The sequence below is a fragment of the Leuciscus leuciscus genome, assembly GCF_965113295.1.
Source record: "Leuciscus leuciscus genome assembly, chromosome: 1".
Lineage (NCBI taxonomy): Eukaryota > Metazoa > Chordata > Actinopteri > Cypriniformes > Leuciscidae > Leuciscus > Leuciscus leuciscus.
The window spans coordinates 28,088,942-28,113,931 of NC_138725.1; the positions used below are offsets into that span (position 1 = coordinate 28,088,942).

The following is a 24,990-nucleotide window of genomic DNA, read 5'->3' on the forward strand; positions in this document are numbered from 1 at the left end:
ATATATATATATATATGTTTATTATATATATATATATATATATATATATATATATATATATATATATATATATATATATATATATATATATATATTTTTATATATATATATATATATATATATATATATATATATATATATAAATATAGCTGCGAGCAGCGATGGAGGGCCCAAGCCGGTGACACCGCCACCGCGGTGCCTTTAGTGTAACTAAAGGCACCAGGGTGGCGGTGCCACCGGCTTGGGCCCGCAATCGCTGCTCGCAGCTATATTTATTATTATTATTATTATTTTGTCAACCTTTCGGGCACTTTTGGGGCCCTTAACATGCTCGAAAACTCTTGAAACTTTGCACACGGGTCAGAACCCGCGGCTATCAGGGCCGGGCTGAAGCTGGTACCCGGGCGTGGCAGGGGGGCTCGACAGCGCCCCCTGGAACGGGATCCGAACACTTGTCCATAAATCAAACACACTTGCATGTAATAATATGAAACTCGGTACACATATAGATCTCATCGGGCCGAACAACTTTCGTGCTCTAAGTTTTACGCCAGCCCAACAGGAAGTCGGCTATTATGGGTTGTTTGGAAACGCATGCTGTGGAATTTGATCTACTCCTCCTAGGGAATTGATCCATTCTCCTCCAAACTCGGTGTGCATGAAGTCAAGACATTGAGGATGCTAAATTGCGGACGGATTTTTGATATCTCAAACGGTTTGGCCGTGGCGAGGAAACGAATTTATGGCGAATAAGGCACACAGGAAGTGTGTTATAACTTCTGCATACATTAAATGATCTTGATGAAACTTCAGCAGTGTGTTCGTTGTAAGAGGCCGATCACATGGATGTGACTATTGTGAGTCAAAGTTATAGCGCCACCAACTGGCAGCAGGAAGTGTGTCACTTTCAAAATGCTTTGAAATCACCCTCTTATTTTGACCAGATTTGCTTCAAACTTTATGTGTATAATGTAGACACACGGCAGATGTAGACCTGTGAAAGGATTATTGATATCTTAGATACTGTTGCCGTGGCAACGCATCAAACTTTAATATTCTTTTTTGATGCTTTTGAGACTCTTAACATACTTGAAATTGCATGAAACTCGACAGACACATCACATTTATTAGCCAGTAGACATGTGCAAAGTTTCAGAAACGGGCGTGGTGAGGGGCTCAGTAGCGCCACCTTTAGTCAAAAATGGGGTATTAGTTTTACCTACATTAACAAAAATCGTTATGTATATTGTTCTCATCAAGCCGGACAACTTTCTAATTTAAAGTCATAATCTCAGACCAACAGGAAGTCAGATATTTTGGTTTGAAGTGGGTTTTTTTGAGAATTTTCTCTCTCTCTCTATCTCTGTTTCTCTGTGTGTGTGTGGGGTGTGGGGGATTTTTCTATTGTTTTTAATGTTTTTCAAGGTTTCAGGGGCTTTTGGGGTCCTTAACGTGCTCAAAAACTCTTGAAACTTTGCACACAGGTCAGAACCCACGGCCATCAGGGCCGGGCTGAAGCTGGTACCTGGGCGTGGCAGGGGGGCTCAACAGCGCCCCCTTGAACGGGATCTGAAAACTTGATCCATATATCAAACACGCTTGCATGAATTAATATGAAACTCGGTGCACTTATAGATCTCATCGGGCCGAACAACTTTCCCTCGGTCAAGTTTTACGCCAGCCCAACAGGAAGTCGGCTATTATGGGTTGTTTGGAAAACGCTTGCTGTGGAATTTGAAACACTTCTCCTAGAGAATTAATTCAGTCGCCTCCAAACTCGGGCAGTATGAAGTCAAGACATTGAGGACGCTAAATTGCGGACGGATTTTTGATATCTCGAACGGTTTGGCCGTGGCGAGGAAACGAATTTATGGCGAGAAAAGAGAAAAACGAAGTGTTATAACTTCTGCATACATTAACTGATCTTGATGAAACTTCAGCAGTGTGTTCGTGGTAAGAGGCCGATCAGATGGATGTAACTATTGTGAGTCAAAGTTATAGCGCCACCAACTGGCAGCAGGAAGTGTGTCACTTTCTAAATGCTTTTGACAAAAGTGGGGGGGTTAGTTTTACCAACAGTTACAAAAATCAGTACGTATATTGGTCTCATCGAGCCGGACAACTTTCTAATTTACAGTCATTATCTCCGACCAACAGGAAGTCAGATATTTTGGTTTGAAGTGGGTTTTTTTGAGAATTTTCTCTCTCTCTCTCACAGTGTTTTTTAAATAAGTTAGATTTTTTATATTTTTTTTAAATATTATTTTATGCCTAAACATACCCAGTCACAAAAAAAATATTAAAGCTATTCTATGGCTTTATATCACTTTAACACGTTAAAGGGCTCATACTGTAGGCCTACATTTTGGCTAATTATTTCCAATGCTATCATGGATCATAACCTCATCATCTAGAAACTGCCACTCAGAACACATACATAGGACATAAAGACATCATAGGGGATTGTGAACATATTTCACCATATTTCAACTTCATCTTCATTACATATATATATATATATATATATATATATATATATATATATATATATATATATATATATATATATATATATATATATATATGAGGAGCTCTTTTCCAAAACGGGATAAATCCATTTCAGTAGTTTTCAGGAAAATTACATTTTTTACCTAGACCCACACATTTTGTGAATATTCAATTTATCCTGTTAAAATGTTTTTTTTTGGCTCAGGCTGAACATGTTGAACAATGATTATTAAATCAAACAACAATATTGTTGATGATAAATTCAAAGTTAATTTATTTATTTTTTCAAAATGCTATAAATCCATCAATGTTTGGAAAGAAATTATGGTTTGTCTTTTAAAAAACAAACAAACAAGAGAACATGCAACATATAATCAGGTACTCATAGTATAAATGAACATAAATTAAATAAGTGCAAATGCATGAAATAAATAAAAGCCAAATAAAATAAATAGTAAAATAAACTCCCTCCCCCTTTCAGTATTCTCCTTAGCAGGGGTTAGGAACTGCTTTTGCTTAACATATCACCTTTCACACACACATCTCTCTCTCTCTATCTAAATTCAATAATTATGCTTTATTGGCATAAAAAAAAAACATTTTGTATTGCCAAAGCATCAAAACCTCATAGAAAATGTGTGTGTGAGCCCTGCTCTATAGCAATGACATACCATGTAACAACAACATAATGTCCAATCATATGTAACAACAATCACATCTTTGCACATATCCCTGCACTGTTTACTGGCCGCATTTTGTACTTTTGCACTATCATCACTACACACAATCTACCATAGCACGTATCAAAGGCCAGTCTATCTATCAGTAGGCTATAGAACTATTTAGTACTTTTAATGTCACGTTAGCAGGCTTCTTTACAAGAAAATATCTTTATCGCGAGGGGGAAACCTTTCTGAAACGAAAGTTGTACTCACAAAACACTTTTATGAAGGTCGCCTTGCAAACGGGCACTTTCTCCAGATGACTGTTGCACAAAAGACTGTACTTAACAGATACATTCCGGTCTTTTTGTTTGTTAATGTCCTGGACTTTCGGACTCTTCCTTGTCACTCGCGTGATGTCCAGGAGATGAAGTATGGCCTGGTCCTGGTCAACCTTGTTTTGTTTTTCATAAAAATAGATGAAATTTACCATCAGATCGTCCGGCGACAGCCTCTCGGCCTGACAGAAACCTTTGGCGGCAGCTTTGTGTTGACATCCCACTGTTGGTATTAACGCGCCACCCGAGTGACGAACCTTCTTTTTTTGTTGTTTTTTTGTGATTTTCTTTGTCCAGTCTGCGTTTTCTACCCCCAGGTGTAGGTCTCACTGGCTCATCAAGGCCATCAAAAGTGTTACTACAGTTTAAAGCACTAATTTTGAGGAATGAATGAACATAAACAAAGTAACAAACCTCTGTTCAGATCGCCGCCTATTTGGATTGCATAGAACGCTCACCGAATTCTGATTGGTTGAGAGGATATATCCCGTTTAGGCTAAAAATAGGTTTGGCGCTTATCTCGTTTTGGAAAGAAACTGCATCTTGCAGTACATTTTAAACAAGTAAATATAGCGATTTGGCATGAAACGTTGATGGAGCAGTGAATAGGTTCAGAACACAGCAAAATGACATGACAAACTCTTTTTTTTTTTAAATGGCGTTTATCCCGTTTTGGAAAAGAGCTCTTCATATATATATATATATATATATATATATATATATATATTTTTTTTTTTGTGACAAGACAGAGAATATTACTTGTCTGATATATATATATATATATACATATATATATATTGTTACATTTATATATATATATATATATATATATATATATAAATATAGCTGCGAGCAGCGATGGAGGGCCCAAGCCGGTGACACCGCCACCGCGGTGCCTTTAGTGTAACTAAAGGCACCAGGGTGGCGGTGCCACTGGCTTGGGCCCGCAATCGCTGCTCGCAGCTATATTTATTATTGTTCTTCAAGGGTTCGGGGGCTTTTGGGGCCTTTAACGTGCTCAAAAACTCATGAAACTTTGCACGCAAGTCAGAACCCGCGGCCATTAGGGCCGGGCTGAAGCTGGTACCCGGGCGTGGCAGGGGGGCTCAACAGCGCCCCCTAGAACACAATCTTAAATCTTGGACACGTACAAGAACGTATTAGTATGAAACTCGGTACACATATAGATCTCATCGGGCCGAACAACTTTCGCACTCTAAGTTATTAGCTCTGCCCAACAGGAAGTCAGCTATTATGGGTTGTTTGAAAAACGCATGCTGTGGAATTTAATGTACTCCTCCTAGGGAATTGATCCGATCCACACCAAACTCGGTCAGCATGAAGTCAAGACATTGAGGATGCTAAATTGCGGACGGATTTTTGATATCTCGAACTGTTTGGCCGTGGCAATGAAACGAAGAGAAAGATAAACAGGAAGTGTGTTATAACTTCTGCATACATTAACTGATCTTGATGAAACTTCCGCAGTGTGTTCTTTGTAAGAGGCCGATCACATGGATGTGACTATTGTGAGTCAAAGTTATTGCGCCACCAACTGGCAGCAGGAAGTGTGTCACTTTCAAAATGCTTTGAAATCACCCTCTTATTTTTACCCGATTTGCTTCAAACTTTATGTGTATAATGGAGACACACCACAGATGTAGACCTGTGAAAGGTTTATTGATATCTTAAATACTGTTGCCGTGGCAATGCATCAAACTTTAATATTCTTTTCAGATGCTTTTGAGACTCTTAACATACTTGAAATTGCATGAAACTCGACAGACACATCACATTTATTAGCCGGTAGACATGTGCAAAGTTTCAGAAACGGGCGTGGTGAGGGGCTCAGTAGCGCCACCTTTAGTCAAAAATGGGGGCTTAGTTTTAAGTAGAGTCACAAAAATCGTTATGTATATTGTTCTCATCAAGCCGGACAACTTTCTAATTTATAGTCATAAGCTGTGACCAACAGGAAGTGAGATATTTTGGTTTGAATGTGATTTTTTGGAGAATTCTCTCCCTTTCTCTCTGCCTCTGTGTGTGTGAGGGGTGGGGGGATTTGTCTTTTGAGTGAGATTTGTTTAAAATTCCTGTTTTTCAAGGTTTCAGGGGCTTTTGGGGCCTTTAACGTGCTCGAAAACTCTTGAAACTTTGCACACAGGTCAGAACCCGCGGCCATCAGGGCCGGGCTGAAGCTGCTACCCAGGCGTGGCAGGGGGGCTCAACAGCGCCCCCTGGAACGGGATCCGAACACTTGTCCATAAATCAAACACACTTGCATGTAATGATATGAATCTCGGTACACATATAGATCGCATCGGGCTGAACAACTTTCGTGCTCTAAGTTTTACGCCAGCCCAACAGGAAGTCGGCAATTATGGGTTGTTTGGAGAACGCTTGCTGTGGAATTTGAAACACTTCTCCTAGAGAATTAATTAAATTGCCACCAAACTCGGTGTGCATGAAGTCAAGACATTGAGGATGCTAAATTGCGGACGGATTTTTGATATCTCAAACGGTTTGGCCGTGGCGAGGACACGAATTTATGGCGAGAAAAGAGAAACACGAAGTGTTATAACTGCTGCACACATTAACTGATCTTGATGAAACTTCAGCAGTGTGTTCGTGGTAAGAGGCCGATCAGATGGATGTAGCTATTGTGATTCAAAGTTATAGCGCCACCAACTGGCAGCAGGAAGTGTGTCACTTTCAACATGCTTTTGACAAAAGTGGGGGGGTTAGTTTTAACTACAGTAAAAAAAACTCAGTTCATATATTGATCTCATCGACCCGGACAACTTTCTAATTTAAAGTCATTAGCTCTGACCATCAGGAAGTCAGATATTTTGGTCTGAATGTGGATTTTTTTGCAAAATCAGCCTCTGAATTTTTAGCCACCTTTATCTAAGTGGTTTATTTTATTCCCACCAAACTTTTTCAACATGATGAAAATATATTAATGATGCTAAATTGTGAACGGATAATAAATATCTCAAACGGTTTTGCTATGGCGAGGGATTAAAGTATTGTCTAAAAAGGAAACGCTAAAAAGCTCATATATTCTAAAAATGTAATTATACACCATTTATTACTATATAAAAGTATACAAATATCAGAACTTAACTCATTTTATTCTTTTTTTTCAATTTAAGAATGAAGTTTAAGTTTAAAAACTGCCAGAATGGTTGTTTAGTCTAAACAATAAATAAATAAAGTCAAACATAGTGCTATACTGCCCTCTTGTGTTCAAAATCAGGTAGGCCTATTATATCTATATAAAAATATACTAGGTATGTGACGGTGAGAATATTTTACCACCGGTTAACTGACGTGTGACACCTCTGGGGGCTTTTTAATCGCTAACTTAAAAACGAAAGTAAAATATGTTCGTCCGCACGGACATTGATAATGGTGCGGAGCAGAGCGAGCGTTTTCAATAAATTCCTATGGAAGGAGGAATGACCTAAAAAACGTTGACTCTGTTCTGCTCGTTCCTCGCTGAGGACGCGCACCATTATGAATGCCTGTGCAGCCGTGAGCATTTTAGTTTCATTTTCGGGGCGGATTGCTTGAATGTATTTAAAAAATGCACAATGTTGTGTTTTATTGCTACTGTACAAAAATATAAGTTAACACTTTGCAGTTTGAATGATGTTCTGAACAAAATGACAGAGTATGTTTTTATGTGTCCACTGTTCAATCGCGCCCTCGTTTTAGTGATTCCCAAGTTATTTTTTCATTTAAGTTTTTTCATTGTTCTAATCAGGTCAGGCAAGTAAAATTATCTGTGTCTTATCCCTTACATTTTTATATAATATATATACACTACTGTTCAAAAATTTGTGGTCAGTAAGATTTTAAAGCGAAGTTTCTTCTGCTCACCAAGGCTGCATTTATTTGATTAAAAATACAAACAAAAACAGTAATATTGTAAAATAGTATTCAAATTTAAAACAGCTGCTTTCTATTTTAATATATTTTAAACTCTTATTTATTCCTGTGATCAAAGCTGAGTTTTCAGCATCATTACTCCAGTCGTCACTGTCACATGATCCTTCAGAAATTATTCTAATATGATGATTGATGCTCAAGAAACATTCATTATTATTTTAAATGTCGAAAACAGTTGTGTACAGTCTTTGATGAATAGAAAGTTCAAAAGAACAGCATTTATCTGAAATCTAAAGCTTTTGTATCATTAAACACTACCGTTCAGAAGTTTGGGGTCAGTAATAATTTAAATTTAAATTTTGGGGGAAAGAAATAAAATAAATCAATACTTTTATTCATCGAGAATGAGTTAAACTGATCAAAAGTTACAGTACATACATTTATAATGTTAAAAAAAATTATATTTGAAATAAATGCTGTTCTTTTGAACTTTACATTCATCAACGCATTTTGAAAAAAAATCTGTACACAACTGTTTTCAACATTGAAAATAATAATTATTAAAGCTGCAAGCAGCGATGAAAGGGCCCTCGCACCCGTGCCATCGTCACTCGTTGGCTTTAGGAAGACAGAGCATGGTTGGGCAATGTGCATTTAAGGAGGTATACAGTATATAGTAGTTGCTAGCATGTTTAGTATGTTTTTAGCATGCTTAGTACACAATAGGTATGTGGTTAGTACTGCATTACTGTGTTAACCAGTTCAGTTTCTGTTGGCAGTAGGTGGGGTTATATATCTGAATATTGCTTTGTAGATGTGTTCAGTGCAGGACTTTTATCAAGTATGTGAAGTTTGGGGCAGATTGGATATTGTATGTTTGAGTTACAGCAAATTCATATTTAATTGTAGTAATAGTATGGTTTAGTACTTATAGTGTTTACTAGTATGTTTTAGCATGTTTCTAGTATGTTGGTAGGATGTTAAGCACCTACTGGCATTTTTTTTATATGTTATTAGGAGTCCACAACAGTGTTTAACATGTCACTTCCTGTTGCCAGCAGGTGGCGCTTTGACTGTAACTGAATATGAGCATTGTCATGTGTTCAAGACAGAACGCTTATCAAAAGTGTGAAGTTTGGCGCAGATTGGACATTGCCTTCTTGAGTAACAACAACATCCGGTTTCATTATATTAGCATGCTTTAGCACTTAGCTTAGTATTGCTAGCATGTTTTAACATGTTTCTAGCATGTTTAGAAGTCAATGGTATTTTTAACATGTTGCTAGAACGGCATCAACGTGTTAAACATGACACTTCCTGTTACCAGTAGGTGGCGCTATTACTATAACTGAATATTCTCATGTAGATGTGTTCAGGCCATGACTCTTATCAAACGTGTGAAGTTTGGGGCAGACTGGACATTCCGTGCCTGTGTTACAGCAAATTCCTATTTAATTGCAGTATTAGCATGCTTTAGCACTAAGCTAAGTGTTTGCTAGCATTTTTTAACATGTTTCTAGTATGTTGTTAGCATGTTTAGCACATGCTGGAACTTTTTTATATGTTATTAGGAGTCCACAACAGTGTTTAACATGTCACTTCCTGTTGCCAGCAGGTGGCGCTATGACTGTAACTGAATATGAGCATGGTCATGTGTTCAGGACAGAACGCTTATCAAAAGAGTGAAGTTTGGCGCAGATTGGACATTGCCTTCTTGAGTAACAACAACATCCTGTTTCATTGAATTAACATGCTTTAGCACTTAGCTAAGTATTGCTAGCATGTTTTAACATGTTTCTAGCATGTTTAGAAGTCAATGGCATTTTTAACATGTTGCTAGAACGGCATCAACGTGTTAAACATGACACTTCCTGTTACCAGTAGGTGGCGCTATTACTATAACTGAATATTCTCATGTAGATGTGTTCAGGCCATGACTCTTATCAAACGTGTGACGTTTGGGGCAGACTGGACATTCCGTGCCTGTGTTTCAGCAAATTCCTATTTAATTGCAGTATTAGCATGCTTAAGCACTAAGCTAAGTGTTTGCTAGCATGTTTTAACATGTTTCTAGTATGTTGTTAGCATGTTTAGCACATGCTGGAACTTTTTTATATGTTATTAGGAGTCCACAACAGTGTTTAACATGTCACTTCCTGTTGCCAGCAGGTGGCGCTATGACTGTAACTGAATATGAGCATGGTCATGTGTCCAGGACAGAACGCTTATCAAAAGTGTGAAGTTTGGCGCAGATTGGACATTGCCTTCTTGAGTAACAACAACATCCTGTTTCATTGAATTAGCATGCTTTAGCACTTAGCTAAGTATTGCTAGCATGTTTTAACATGTTTCTAGCATGTTTAGAAGTCAATGGCATTTTTAACATGTTGCTAGAATGGCATCAACGTGTTAAACATGACACTTCCTGTTACCAGTAGGTGGCGCTATTACTATAACTGAATATTCTCATGTAGATGTGTTCAGGACAGAACGATTATCAAAAGTGTGAAGTTTGGGGCAGATTGGACATTCCATGCCTGAGTTACAGCAAATTCCTATTTAATTGCAAAAATAGCATGCTTTAGCACTTAGCTAAGAGTTTGCTAGCATGTTTTAGCATGCTTCTAGTATGTTGTTAGCATGTTTAGCACTTGCTGGCACTTTTTTATATGTTATTAGGAGTCCATAACAGTGTTTAACATGTCACTTCCTGTTGCCAGCAGGTGGCGCTATGACTATAACTGAATATGAGCATGGTCGTGTGTTCAGGACAGAACGCTTATCAAACGTGTGAAGTTTGGGGCAGATTGGACATTCCATGCCTGAGTTACAGCAACTTCCTGTTTCATGGCGAAACATCGAAATTTGTCAGGCCGCCGAGGACCCGCCCTTCGACGAAAACTCAAGATCTTCGCAATTTAACGTCGCAAAGGCCTTAAGATTACACTCACCAAATTTGAAGATGATCAGATTAAAACTGTAGGAGGAGTTCGTTAAAGTACGAGGCCTGAAAATGGCAAAAACTGCACAAAAATCTGAGAGGAAGTTCAAAATGGCTGACTTCCTGTTGTGTTTAGGGCTATGCTCCAAGAGACTTTTTTGTAGGTATTAGGTGATTACATGTATGTACCGAATTTCGTGCACGTACGTGGAACGTTGCGGGAGGCGCACTCCGTTGAACTTTTATAGGTGGCGCTATCGAGCCATTTTGCCCCGTCCAATTCTGAAACCTATATCAGATGTAAATTTTCGCCAGTTCTGACGCGTGTGCAAAGTTTTGTGAGTTTTCGAGCATGTTTAGGCCCTCAAAAATGCAATTAAATGCGGAGAATAATAATAATAATAATAATAATTAAAGCTGCAAGCAGCGATGAAAGGGCCCTCGCACCCGTGCCATCGTCACTCGTTGGCTTTAGGAAGACAGAGCATGGTTGGGCAATGTGCATTTAAGGAGGTATACAGTATATAGTAGTTGCTAGCATGTTTAGTATGTTTTTAGCATGCTTAGTACACAATAGGTATGTGGTTAGTACTGCATTACTGTGTTAACCAGTTCAGTTTCTGTTGGCAGTAGGTGGGGTTATATATCTGAATATTGCTTTGTAGATGTGTTCAGTGCAGGACTTTTATCAAGTATGTGAAGTTTGGGGCAGATTGGATATTGTATGTTTGAGTTACAGCAAATTCATATTTAATTGTAGTAATAGTATGGTTTAGTACTTATAGTGTTTACTAGTATGTTTTAGCATGTTTCTAGTATGTTGGTAGGATGTTAAGCACCTACTGGCATTTTTTTTATATGTTATTAGGAGTCCACAACAGTGTTTAACATGTCACTTCCTGTTGCCAGCAGGTGGCGCTTTGACTGTAACTGAATATGAGCATTGTCATGTGTTCAAGACAGAACGCTTATCAAAAGTGTGAAGTTTGGCGCAGATTGGACATTGCCTTCTTGAGTAACAACAACATCCTGTTTCATTATATTAGCATGCTTTAGCACTTAGCTTAGTATTGCTAGCATGTTTTAACATGTTTCTAGCATGTTTAGAAGTCAATGGTATTTTTAACATGTTGCTAGAACGGCATCAACGTGTTAAACATGACACTTCCTGTTACCAGTAGGTGGCACTATTACTATAACTGAATATTCTCATGTAGATGTGTTCAGGCCATGACTCTTATCAAACGTGTGAAGTTTGGGGCAGACTGGACATTCCGTGCCTGTGTTACAGCAAATTCCTATTTAATTGCAGTATTAGCATGCTTTAGCACTAAGCTAAGTGTTTGCTAGCATTTTTTAACATGTTTCTAGTATGTTGTTAGCATGTTTAGCACATGCTGGAACTTTTTTATATGTTATTAGGAGTCCACAACAGTGTTTAACATGTCACTTCCTGTTGCCAGCAGGTGGCGCTATGACTGTAACTGAATATGAGCATGGTCATGTGTTCAGGACAGAACGCTTATCAAAAGAGTGAAGTTTGGCGCAGATTGGACATTGCCTTCTTGAGTAACAACAACATCCTGTTTCATTGAATTAACATGCTTTAGCACTTAGCTAAGTTTTGCTAGCATGTTTTAACATGTTTCTAGCATGTTTAGAAGTCAATGGCATTTTTAACATGTTGCTAGAACGGCATCAACGTGTTAAACATGACACTTCCTGTTACCAGTAGGTGGCGCTATTACTATAACTGAATATTCTCATGTAGATGTGTTCAGGCCATGACTCTTATCAAACGTGTGACGTTTGGGGCAGACTGGACATTCCGTGCCTGTGTTTCAGCAAATTCCTATTTAATTGCAGTATTAGCATGCTTAAGCACTAAGCTAAGTGTTTGCTAGCATGTTTTAACATGTTTCTAGTATGTTGTTAGCATGTTTAGCACATGCTGGAACTTTTTTATATGTTATTAGGAGTCCACAACAGTGTTTAACATGTCACTTCCTGTTGCCAGCAGGTGGCGCTATGACTGTAACTGAATATGAGCATGGTCATGTGTCCAGGACAGAACGCTTATCAAAAGTGTGAAGTTTGGCGCAGATTGGACATTGCCTTCTTGAGTAACAACAACATCCTGTTTCATTGAATTAGCATGCTTTAGCACTTAGCTAAGTATTGCTAGCATGTTTTAACATGTTTCTAGCATGTTTAGAAGTCAATGGCATTTTTAACATGTTGCTAGAATGGCATCAACGTGTTAAACATGACACTTCCTGTTACCAGTAGGTGGCGCTATTACTATAACTGAATATTCTCATGTAGATGTGTTCAGGACAGAACGATTATCAAAAGTCTGAAGTTTGGGGCAGATTGGACATTCCATGCCTGAGTTACAGCAAATTCCTATTTAATTGCAAAAATAGCATGCTTTAGCACTTAGCTAAGAGTTTGCTAGCATGTTTTAGCATGCTTCTAGTATGTTGTTAGCATGTTTAGCACTTGCTGGCACTTTTTTATATGTTATTAGGAGTCCATAACAGTGTTAAACATGTCACTTCCTGTTGCCAGCAGGTGGCGCTATGACTATAACTGAATATGAGCATGGTCATGTGTTCAGGACAGAACGCTTATCAAACGTGTGAAGTTCGGGGCAGATTGGACATTCCATGCCTGAGTTACAGCAACTTCCTGTTTCATGGCGAAACATCGAAATTTGTCAGGCCGCCGAGGACCCGCCCTTCGACGAAAACTCAAGATCTTCGCAATTTAACGTCGCAAAGGCCTTAAGATTACACTCACCAAATTTGAAGATGATCAGATTAAAACTGTAGGAGGAGTTCGTTAAAGTACGAGGCATGAAAATGGCAAAAACTGCACAAAAATCTGAGAGGAAGTTCAAAATGGCTGACTTCCTGTTGTGTTTAGGGCTATGCTCCAAGAGACTTTTTTGTAGGTATTAGGTGATTACATGTATGTACCGAATTTCGTGCACGTACGTGGAACGTTGCGGGAGGCGCACTCCGTTGAACTTTTATAGGTGGCGCTATCGAGCCATTTTGCCCCGTCCAATTCTGAAACCTATATCAGATGTAAATTTTCGCCAGTTCTGACGCGTGTGCAAAGTTTTGTGAGTTTTCGAGCATGTTTAGGCCCTCAAAAATGCAATTAAATGCGGAGAAGAATAATAATAATAAACAGAGCAATTCCAAGAGGGTCCTCACACCATCGGTGCTCGGGCCCTAAATATTTATTGACCATCAATCATCATATTAGAATGATTTCTGAAGGATCATGTGACACTGAAGACAGGAGTAATGATGCTGAAAACTCAGCTTTGATCACATAAATTAATTACAGTGTAAAATATTTTAAAATAGAAAACAGCTGTTTTAAATTGGAATAATATTTCAAAATATTACTGTTTTTGTTTGTATTTTTATTCAAATAAATGCAGCCTTGGTGAGCAGAAGAGACTTCTCCTAAAAACATAAAAAATCTTCCTGACCCCAAACTTTTGAACGGTGTATATATATATATATATATATATATATATATATACACATATATAAATACATATATATATATATATATATATATATACATATATATGTATATGTTTGTATTATATATATATATATATATATATATATATATATATATATATATATATAAATATAGCTGCGAGCAGCGATGGAGGGCCAAAGCCGGCGGTACCGCCACCCCGGTGCCTACACTAAGGCATCAGGGTGGCGGTGCCTCCGGCTTGGGCCCGCAATCGCTGCTCGCAGCTATATTTATTATTATTATTATTATTCTCCGCATTTAATTGCATTTTTGAGGGCCTAAACATGCTCGAAAACTCACGAAACTTTGCACACGCGTCAGAACTGGCAAAAATGTACATCTGATATAGGTTTCAGAATTGGGCGGGGCAAAATGGCTCGATAGCGCCACCTATAAAGGTTCAACGGAGTGCGCCTCCCGCTGTGTTCCACGTACGTGTACGAAATTTGGTACATATGTGTAAGGACCTAATACCTACAAAAAAGTCTCTTGGAGCATAGCTCTAAACACAACAGGAAGTCAGCCATTTTCAACTTCCTCTCTGATTTTTGTGCACTTTTTGCCATTTTCAGGCCTCGTACTTTAACGAACTCCTCCTACAGTTTTAATCTGATCATCTTCAAATTTGGTGAGTGTAATCTTAAGGCCTTTGCGACGTTAAATTGCGAAGATCTTGAGTTTTCGTCGAAGGGCGGGTCCTCGGCGGCCTGACAAATTTTGATGTTTCGCCATGAAACAGGAAGTTGCTGTAACTCAGGCATGGAATGTCCAATCTGCCCCAAACTTCACACTTTTGATAAGCATTCTGTCCTGAACACGTGACCATGCTCATATTCAGTTACAGTCATAGCGCCACCTGCTGGCAACAGGAAGTGACATGTTTAACACTCTTGTGGACTCCTGATAACATATAAAAAAGTGCCAGCAAGTGCTAAACATGCTAACAACTTACTAGAAACATGCTAAAACATGCTAGCAAACACTTAGCTAAGTGCTAAAGCATGCTATTACTGCAATTAAATAGGAATTTGCTGTAACTCAGGCACGGAATGTCCAATCTGCCCCAAACTTCACACGTTTGATAAGAGTCATGGCCTGAACACATCTACATGATAATATTCAGTTATAATAATAACGCCACCTACTGGTAACAGGAAGTGTCATGTTTAACACGTTGATGCCGTTCTAGCAACATGTTAAAAATGCCATTGACTTCTAAAAATGCTAGAAACATGTTAAAACATGCTAGCAATACTTAGCTAAGTGCTAAAGCATGCTAATTCAATGAAACAGGATGTTGTTGTTACTCAAGAAGGCAATGTCCAATCTGCGCCAAACTTCACACTTTTGATAAGCGTTCTGTCCTGAACACATGACCATGCTCATTCAGTTACAGTCATAGCACCGCCTGCTGGCAACAGGAAGTGACATGTTAAACACTGTTGTGGACTCCTGATAACATATAAAAAAGTGCCAGCAAGTGCTAAACATGCTAACAACATACTAGAAACATGCTAGCAAACACTTAGCTAAGTGCTAAAGCATGCTATTGCTGCAATTAAATAGGAATTTGCTGTAACACAGGCATGGAATGTCCAATCTGCCTCAAACTTAATATGTAACATGCAAGAAACATGCTAGCAACACATAGCTAAGTTCTAAAGCATGCTAGAAATGCTAAAGGAAGTTGTTGTAACTTAGGCATACAATGTCCAATCTACCCCAAACTTCACACGTTTGATAATAGTTATCTCCTGAACACAAGTCCATGCTCATATTCAGATATAGTCATAGCGCCGCCTGCTGGCAACAGGAAGTGACGTTTAACACTATTCTGGACTCCTAATAACATATAAAAAAGTGTCACCAACTGCTAAACATGTTAGCAACATACTAGAAACATGCAATCAAATACTTAGCTAAGTGTTAAAGCATCCTATTACTGCAATTAAATATGAATTTGCTGTAACTCAGGCATGCAATGTCCAATCTACCCCAAAATTAATATGTAATATGCTATAAACATCATAAAACATGCTAGAAATGCTAAAGGAAGTTGTTGTAACTCAAGCATACAATGTCCAATCTGCCCCAAACTCCACATGTTTGATAAAAGTCCTGCACCGAACACATCTACATAGCGATATTCAGATATAGACATAGCCCCACCTACTGGCAACAGAAACTGACATGGTTAACACAGTAATGCAGTACTAACCACATAACTATTGTGTACTAAGCATGCTAAAAACATACTAAACATGCTAGCAACTACTATATATACCTCCTTAAATGCACATTGTCCAACCATGCTCTGTCTTCCTAAAGCCACCGGGTGGCGGCGGCACGGGTGCGAGGGCCCTTTCATTGCTGCTTGCAGCTTTCATTTTTATTGGTTTTATAACAACAACAACATGACAATAAAAAAAATAAAAAAAACAAAAAAAAAACATACACACCAACCCACCCACACAGAAAAAGGGCCAGAGTACATTAAGAATGACATAAGTGCCTAAAATAATTACAAAGGAAAAAGATCAAACACATACAAAAAGGGGATAGAATCAGCATTAAAATCACAGTATTATAAATGTGTCAAAGTCCATTACATGCTACTGTTAATAAGCTGATGGAGGAAGGGACTCCAGATCTTAGAAAACTTATTAAGAGACTTTGCTTCATTAAACCTCATTTTCTCAAGATGAATGACAGAGGCCATTTCAGCAAGCCATCTCTGAAAACATGGGGGAACAGTGGATTTCCACTCCCTCAATATAATTCTCTTAGCCACCATCATGCCCAGCATTAATGCCAATTGCACGTAATAAGGAAAAGATTAAACTGTGCCAGAGTAGAGAAAGATGGCCAATTCTACTTCGGGCAAAACAGCCAGGTTATATGCCGCAGAGTACCAAGAAAATATATCCTGCCAATACCTATGGAGTTTTGGGCAGAACCAAAAAGAATGAGATAAAGTTCCCTCTGCGCCCTGACATCGATCACAAACTGGAGACACTTCTGGGTAGATCTTGTGGAGTTTAACTTTAGAATAATGCAGTCTATGTACAATTTTGAACTGAATTAACTGAAGTCTTGCATTAATAGAACAGCTGTGTATTCTTTGTAGGATTTCAGACCAGAGGTTGTCAGATATGTTGATTCCAGCATCCTTTTCCCAAGCTACCTTGAGATAATCAGAAGAAATGTTTAATTGTGAAGAGAAGAGAGAAACAAATTGTGAAACCATATGCCTAGAATCAGGTGCTTGTCGCACTAGGTTAAAGAAGCGGTGTTCTTCCTGCTGAATCCTATAATCACAAAATGCTTGCTGAGCATAATGCCGAATCTGCAAGTATCGATAGAAATGAAAGTGAGAAAGACTATATCTACCAAGTAGGTGTTCAAAAGAGGCAAAGCGACCATCTGTGTATAGATCATTAAATGTAGAGAGACCCTTGTTATTCCACAACTGAAAGATTCTATCGCTCAGACCGGGTGTAAAATTGTGATTCTTACAAATAGAAGAATGAACGGAAGGCCATGTGATACCAAGAAATTTCTTAATTTGTTTTAATATTCTTAATGAGCTATATACTACAAAATTTTTAGTAATGCTCTTTAAAGGAGTATTTAAATTGGAAAGTAATAAAGCAGGAAGAGAGCTCTTGATTACAGAATGAGATTCCATATGAATCCAGGTAGGAAAATCATCAGTCTCAATATGACATTGCGAATCTTTACTCCAATACATCAAGGCTCTTACATTTGCTGCCCAATAATAATGTTGAAAGACTGGCATTGCCAGCCCCCCCATCTCTTTAGATTTTTCCAAGTGTGCCTTTGAGATACGATGAGTCTTAAAACTCCAAATGAAAGGGAAAATAATAGAGTCTAGATAAATAATAGAGTCTAGATTTTTTTTTAAACGATTTAGTAAGATAAATGGGTAGATTCTGAAACAAATATAGAAACCTTGGAAGGACCATCATCTTTATAGCGTTAACACAACCTATTAATGATAAAGGCAAAAGCCTCCATTTTTCAATGTTGGATTTAAGGCTCTTTATTGCAGCGATAAAATTAAGTTTAAATATATCTTTGGGATCTAGGGGAATAACCAATCCTAAATAAGTGAAATGATCACGAACAATTTTCGTGATCACGAACAAGGGACTCAAAAAAATTTGTTGAAAAATTATTTCCAAGGGGAACAAATATACTTTTATTCCAGTTGATAGAATACCCGGAAAAAGAACCAAAATGTTTTATTAAATCCATTATTGGAGGTAAAGAGTCAACAGCATCTTTTAAAAATATGAGTAAATCGTCTGCATATAGAGAGAGCCTAGTCTCTATTGGCCCAATTTTAATGCCACTAATAGAATAATGGTGCCGAATACTTATAGCTAAAGGCTCCAAAGCTAAATTAAACAGTAAAGGACTAAGGCAACATCCCTGCCTAGTCCCACGGTAAAGTGGAACATAGTCAGATTTGTCTAAATTAGTGACTACCGCAGATTTTGGGTTTGCGTAAAGCATCTCAATGTACGTACGAAAATTTTTACCAAACCCAAACTTATCTAACACTGAATATAGATATTGCCACTCGATCTGATCGAAGGCCTTCTCGGCATCTAAAGAAATAATAGCTGCCTTAGTCCACTGAGAATCTACATTATACATAACATTTAACAAGCGACGAACATTTGAAAAAGAAAATCTACCTGAAATAAAACCAGTCTGATCATGGTGAATTAATGAAGCCATGTGTTTACTCAAACGAAAGGCCAACACTTTTGCAACAATCTTCTGGTCACAATTAAGCAAGCTTAATGGTCTATAACTAGAAGGATCAGTGTCATCCCTATCTTTTTTTAATAACAAGCAAATGTTTGCTTCATAAAGAGTACGAGGAAGTTGTTTATTTTCAAAAGAATGATTTATCATTCTCAGCAATAGCGGAGCAATGATATCTGAATGAGCCTTATAGAGTTCAATACAGAACCCATCGGGCCCTGAAGCCTTACCATTCGGAAAGGACTCAATAGCCTTCAAAATTTCCTCTAATGTGAACTTTTTGTCTAGATCCCTTTTGGCATCCTCACTAAGCTTAGGAGTGTCTATTGTGTCAAGAAAGTCAGTAATATCTGAAATGGGCACATTACATTTTGAAGTAAAAAGATGTTTATAAAATTCCAAAAAACGAGAATTAATTTCTTTTGGATTTGTTAATAATACTCCAGAGTCTGATTTAATTTGAAAAATAGCTCTATTAGCCTGTATTTCTCTTAACTGCCGAGAGAGTAATCTTTCCGGTTTGTCACACAACTCAAATTGCTTACGTTTTATCTTAAGCATCATATTACGGATTTGTTCACTCAAAATATTATTATACTCGTACTTCAGTTTTAGCATTGCATTAAGATCTGACTGAGATTTAGATAGTCTATAGGCATGTTCCATAGTAGGAAGCAAGGTTTCAATTTCAGCAAGCCGTTTACGTTTCGCCTTCTTCCTGCTCGATTCATAAGCTATAATATTACCCCGCAACACTACCTTAAAAGTCTCCCAAAGAGTGGAATCAGACACATCGCCTTTATCATTAAAATCAAGAAACTGCTTGATGTGAGAAGAGATGTATGCATGAAAATTCTCCTGCAATAATAAACAAGGGTTTAAACGCCAATTGTACTTTGATTGAGAAAGGTTAAACACCATAGTAAGCGGACTATGATCAGAAATTATAATATTGTTATATTTGGTCTGTATTACGTTCGAAATAAGTTTAGAATCAATAAGAAAATAATCTATTCTAGAATATGATTTGTGCACAGGAGAAAAGAAGGAATAGTCTCTGCCGGATGGGTGTTGTAGTCTCCAAATATCAACAATATTAAAAGACTTACATAAATTATTTAAAGTACTAACTGAACGTAAAATGTGAGGGACCTGAGTGGAGGAGCGGTCCAAATAAGCGTCAAGATAGCAGTTAAAATCACCACCAATTATTACATTAGTAGTACTGGGGTCAGGTAACAAATCAAAAATCTTTTTAAAGAAATTAGGATTGTCAAAATTTGGACCGTAGACATATTTACACATGAAATTGGGAATTAATTTATATGACCAGATACTAAAATATATCTTCCCGAAGGATCAGAGATGACAGTAGACAAACGAAATGGGACAGATTTTCTAAATAGGATAGCAACACCCCTGGCCTTTGAAGAAAATGAAGACTGATAGACTTGCGAGATCCAGTTAGATCTAAGGCGTCTCTGCTCTGTTGGTCTGATATGAGTCTCTTGCAAAAAAAATAATATCGGCAGAGAGGGACTTAAGATGTGCAAATACTTTGCCTCTTTTAATCTGGTGTCCCATACCTCTAACATTCCATGATACAAAAGTGACGTTGGTCCCCCCAAAAGCACTATATGCATCAACCTTCGTCATCGAACTTGAATATCACCAATAAAAGAACAAAGAAGGCAGTAAACACTGTACTATAATTAGCCCAGAACAGCCCATTGTAACTTACCCCCCACGTATAACCGTTTCCCCAACTGAAACAGTGAAACTCACCCATTACCAGGAAGGTAGCAGAGCAAAGGGAGAGAAACAACAACAAAAAACTTACTCGGTAAGCTGTAGAAAAAGTATCGCTCGTTCTCCCCTGCCGCTGACAAAATACCAAACATAGACAAAAGTGCCGTCAAAAACAGAAAGAATTGAGGAAGAGCTTAAATGAACAATTTAACAATCCGCCCTAATCAAGCCAATGCACCAGCACAATAAAACAAAATCGGTAAAGAGAAGTCATTTGTTAAATAGAGAGTCCGCATATTTTTGTGCTTCTTCTGGTGAATCGAAAATCGATATGGAGTCTTTGTACTTAACTCGCAACTTTGCAGGAAAGCGAAGAGAACAGGACACCCCAGCTTCCTTCAAAGCTTTCAGCACCGATCCGAATGCGCGACGTTTGGAGGCCACCTCTGCCGTATAGTCCGGGAAGACATGCACCTGTTTCCCCATGTAATGCAGCGGCGCGTTGTCACGGCTCAGCCGGAGGATCAGGTCCTTGTCGCGGTCATGATGCAGCTTTGCAATAATCGGACGCGGCCTCTCGTCTTCTGTAGGCTTAGGTTGCAGCGATCTATGGGCGCGTTCCACTTTGACAGGTTTCGGGAACTTGTCTTGGCCGAACAGAGTAGAGATTAACCCAGAAACAAACTCCGTAGGATGACCTTGCTCCGCTCCTTCTTTTACTCCCACAAATTTTAAGTTTAGCCGACGAGAGCGGCCCTCCAGATCATTTACTTTAGCACGAAGAAATCTGTTGTCCGAACGCAGTTCGTCACAGATTTTCTCCACTTCGTCCAGACGTGAATCACAGCCGGTCATGGCTAATTCCAAATCTTCAACTTTTTTCTTAACACCTGACTGTTCGGACTGTAGATTGGCCAGCACGGCATCCAACGCGTCAAGACGAGTATTGATAGACAACTTTGTGTCCTCAATGAGCCGTTTTAAATCGTTGCCTTGCGTCTCAATGGCTGCAAGTATAGTGTTGGCAGTGGCTGAGGAGAGGGAATCGCTCATGGCGTCGCCATCCTTACTCTGTTGCGAGGCCTTCGAAAGCTTCTTGGAAGTCATTACTACGTTAACTGTAGAAATAAATTTAACTTTGGACACACTGCTGCAATCGGCAACAATTAAAATAAAAGCTGTAACATAAAACTTTGGGCGAACTGGTATAATGACGGATATATTAAACAAAAACAGGAGTCAACTTGAGGAGACTTAAAAAGAACGTCTACTCCATTCGCCGCGTGCTAGTGCCCCCAATTTAGTGCATTTTTACAGTAACATACTGTAGATTACAGTAAATAACTGTACAATTAACAGTATATTACTGGCAACAGTGTTGCCAGTATTTTACTGTAAAAAACCCCTGGTAAGGTCTAACAGTGTAGCTAATCACAGACGTGCATATTAAGCGCATGAACACAGTGGCCAATTAGAGGTGTTTTAGAGTCACCATGCGGAGAATTCGCTTAAAATGTATGTTCAGAATTAGCACAAGCTTTATACTTTCGCAAATCCCCTCATAAATAAAGTCTAGATGCAATGTAAATCAGAGATTCACTTTGTGGACAACCCCAGCTAGAATTTTTTTTTGTTCTAAAAATGTTCTGAGAACATTATCATGCAGTGTTCTAATAATGTTTTCAGCGTATAGTTTTATTTTAGTTCCCAGAATGTTCTCCTAAAAGGTAGGATAACATTCTCTAAAAACATTCTAAAAATGTTTAATGATAACATTGTTAAAACATTATTCCCTAATGTTCTTATAACATTTACAGTGAGTAGTTTTATTTTTGTTCCCAGAATGTTCTCTTAAAAGATAGGATAACATTCTCTAAGAACACTCTAAAAATGTTTTGTGATGACCTTCTATAAAGGTTTAATCATAACATTTTTAGAACATTATCCGTTAACATTCTTATAAAAGATTTTAGCAGGAAGTTTTATTTTTATTCTTAGAATGTTCTTTTAAAAGTTAGGATACACTGAAAAAAGTGAAACATCAGTGCAATTCATTCAAAATATATATTTACATTGGTCTAATGGAAAATTGTGATTTTTAGTTTATACCTTCTGTTTTCACTTTGCCTCAAAGTAAGTGTTACACCCCAAAAAATTATACTTTGGATTAATTTAAAACAATTGATGTAATTTTGTTACAGATATTTTTTATTTTTTTATTTTTTCAAATTGTATTTATGATTTAAATAAAACCATACATTTTGATTTAATGTCAAACCAATTTTTTTATTTTTTCCAACTCAAAGTTTTACCTTAACCCAAAGTACACAGCAAAAACGTCCCGGGTTACGTATGTAACCCTAGTTCCCCGAAGGGACGGACGCTGCGTGTAATCGCAGTGGGAACGCCTCCAGCGTAGTGCATCTGAAGCATGAATGAAATCAGTCAATGGAGAGAATGAGCGTCACGGCGAGTGACGTCATCGACCAGGAAGCTATAAAGCACCCCAGAATCACAAGCACGCCAGCTTCTGATGTTACTGAAGCAAGCGAACCAAGGGGGGCCGGGAGTATGGCAGGACACGCAGCGTCCGTCCCTTCGGGGAACTAGGGTTAAATACGTAACCCGGGACGTTCCCCTTCAGGGACTACCGCTGCGTGTAATCGCAGTGGGAACGCAATACCCACGTCCCCATACGAACAAGTCCCCGTCATGTGTGATTTAGGAGACACAAGCCGACGAGAGAACCTGAGCCCCGGGAGTGGAGCTAAAATCAAGAGAATAATATCTGACAAAAGTGTGCGGTGAAGACCAGCCTGCCGCATCACAAACGTCTTGAAGAGAAGCCCCTGAAAGAAGAGCTTTAGAGGCGGCCATGCTCCTAGTAGAATGGGCCTGTACAGCCAACGGCGAAGGCTGACCGGCCGAAACATAAGCAAGTGAGATGGCCTCGACCACCCACTTGCTCATCCTTTGCTTAGATGCAGGACACCCCTTGTTAGGTGACCCGAAACAGACAAACAATTGTTCCGATTTCCTCCACAGGGCAGCTCTGTGGACATAAGCATCTAAAGCCCTAACGGGGCACAGCAAATTAAGTTTCTCCTGGTCTGACGTCAAAAAAGGCGGAGGACAGAAAGCCTGCAGTACTATAGGACTAACAGAAGTAGTTGGTACCTTAGGGACATACCCTGGTCTCGGATGGAGAAAGGCCTTAGCCATACCAGGAGCAAATTCCATGCACGAGGGAGCCACCGAAAGTGCTTGAATATCTCCTATTCTTTTTAGAGATGAGATAGCGAGAAGAAGGATAGTCTTAAGAGTAAGAAACTTTTCCGAAACTTCCTCAATGGGCTCGAAAGGAGCTAGGGAGAGACCTTCTAGAACAATGGCCAGGTCCCAGGATGGTACCCTCGTGCGTACTGCTGGCCTCAGCCTCAAGGTGCCACGAAGGAAGCGAGATATAAGTGGGTGTCTTCCAAGAGAAACTCCACTCGAAGGAGCGTGGTAAGCAGCCAGGGCCACCACGTACACCTTCAGTGTGGAGTGGGATAACCCCGTGGAGAGACGGTCCTGCAGGAACTCCAGCACTGTACCAACCGGGCAGTTAACTGGGTCCTGTTGGCGCTCTCCACACCAAGAGGTGAAAAGTTTCCACCTCGCGGTATATAGCTTCCTCGTAGCGGGAGCTCTGGATTGGAGAATGGTCTCAACGACGACCTCAGTCAAGAGACCGGATTCTATGAGCTGAGCCCCCTCAGAGGCCAAGCCCATAGTCTCCATAGCTCTGGGAGGGGGTGAAGGATCGACCCACTCGCCTGAGAGAGTAGGTCCCTCCTGACCGGAATCTCCAGGGGAGAGCCGTCGAGGAGGGACACTAGGTCCGCAAACCATACCCGGGCCGGCCAGAACGGGGCTATTAGCAGAAGACTGAGCCCGTCCCGGCGAACCCTCTCCAGAACTCCCGGGAGCAGAGCGATCGGGGGAAATGCATACAGACGTGACCTCGGCCACGGCTGTACCATAGCGTCCAACCCCAATGGGGCTGGATGGCTGAGAGAGAACCACAGTGGACAGTGTGATGTCTCTCGGGAAGCAAAAAGGTCGACCTCGGCACAACCGAAATGTTCCCATAGGAGCTCCACCACCTCGTGGTGAAGTCTCCATTCCCCGGGCCTCGGCCCCTGCCTCGACAGGAAGTCTGCCCCCTGATTTAAATACCCCTGGAGATAAATAGCTCTCAGCGAAAGAATGTTCCCTTGGGACCATAGAAGGATCTGACGTGCCAGTTTGTAAAGCGGGCGAGAACGCAGACCCCCCTGATGGTTGATATAAGAGACCACCGATGTGTTGTCTGTTCGGACAAGAACATGGTGGCCCCTTAGGTCTGGGAGGAAGTGTTTCAGAGCCAGAAACACTGCCAACATCTCTAGGCAATTTATGTGCCATAGACGATGATGGTCCTGCCACAGACCCTGAGCTGGGCGACCACTCATGATCGCCCCCCAGCCTGTGAGAGAGGCATCCATCGTTA

At 39.4% G+C, this 24,990-nt stretch overlaps 1 protein-coding gene across 1 annotated transcript in view; it reads left to right on the plus strand.

Annotated features, from left to right (window-relative positions):
* LOC309497856 (uncharacterized protein) overlaps positions 1-24,990 on the plus strand; it is a 606,947-nt gene that overhangs the window by 177,458 nt on the left and 404,499 nt on the right. The gene's annotated exons all lie outside the window — the stretch shown is intronic.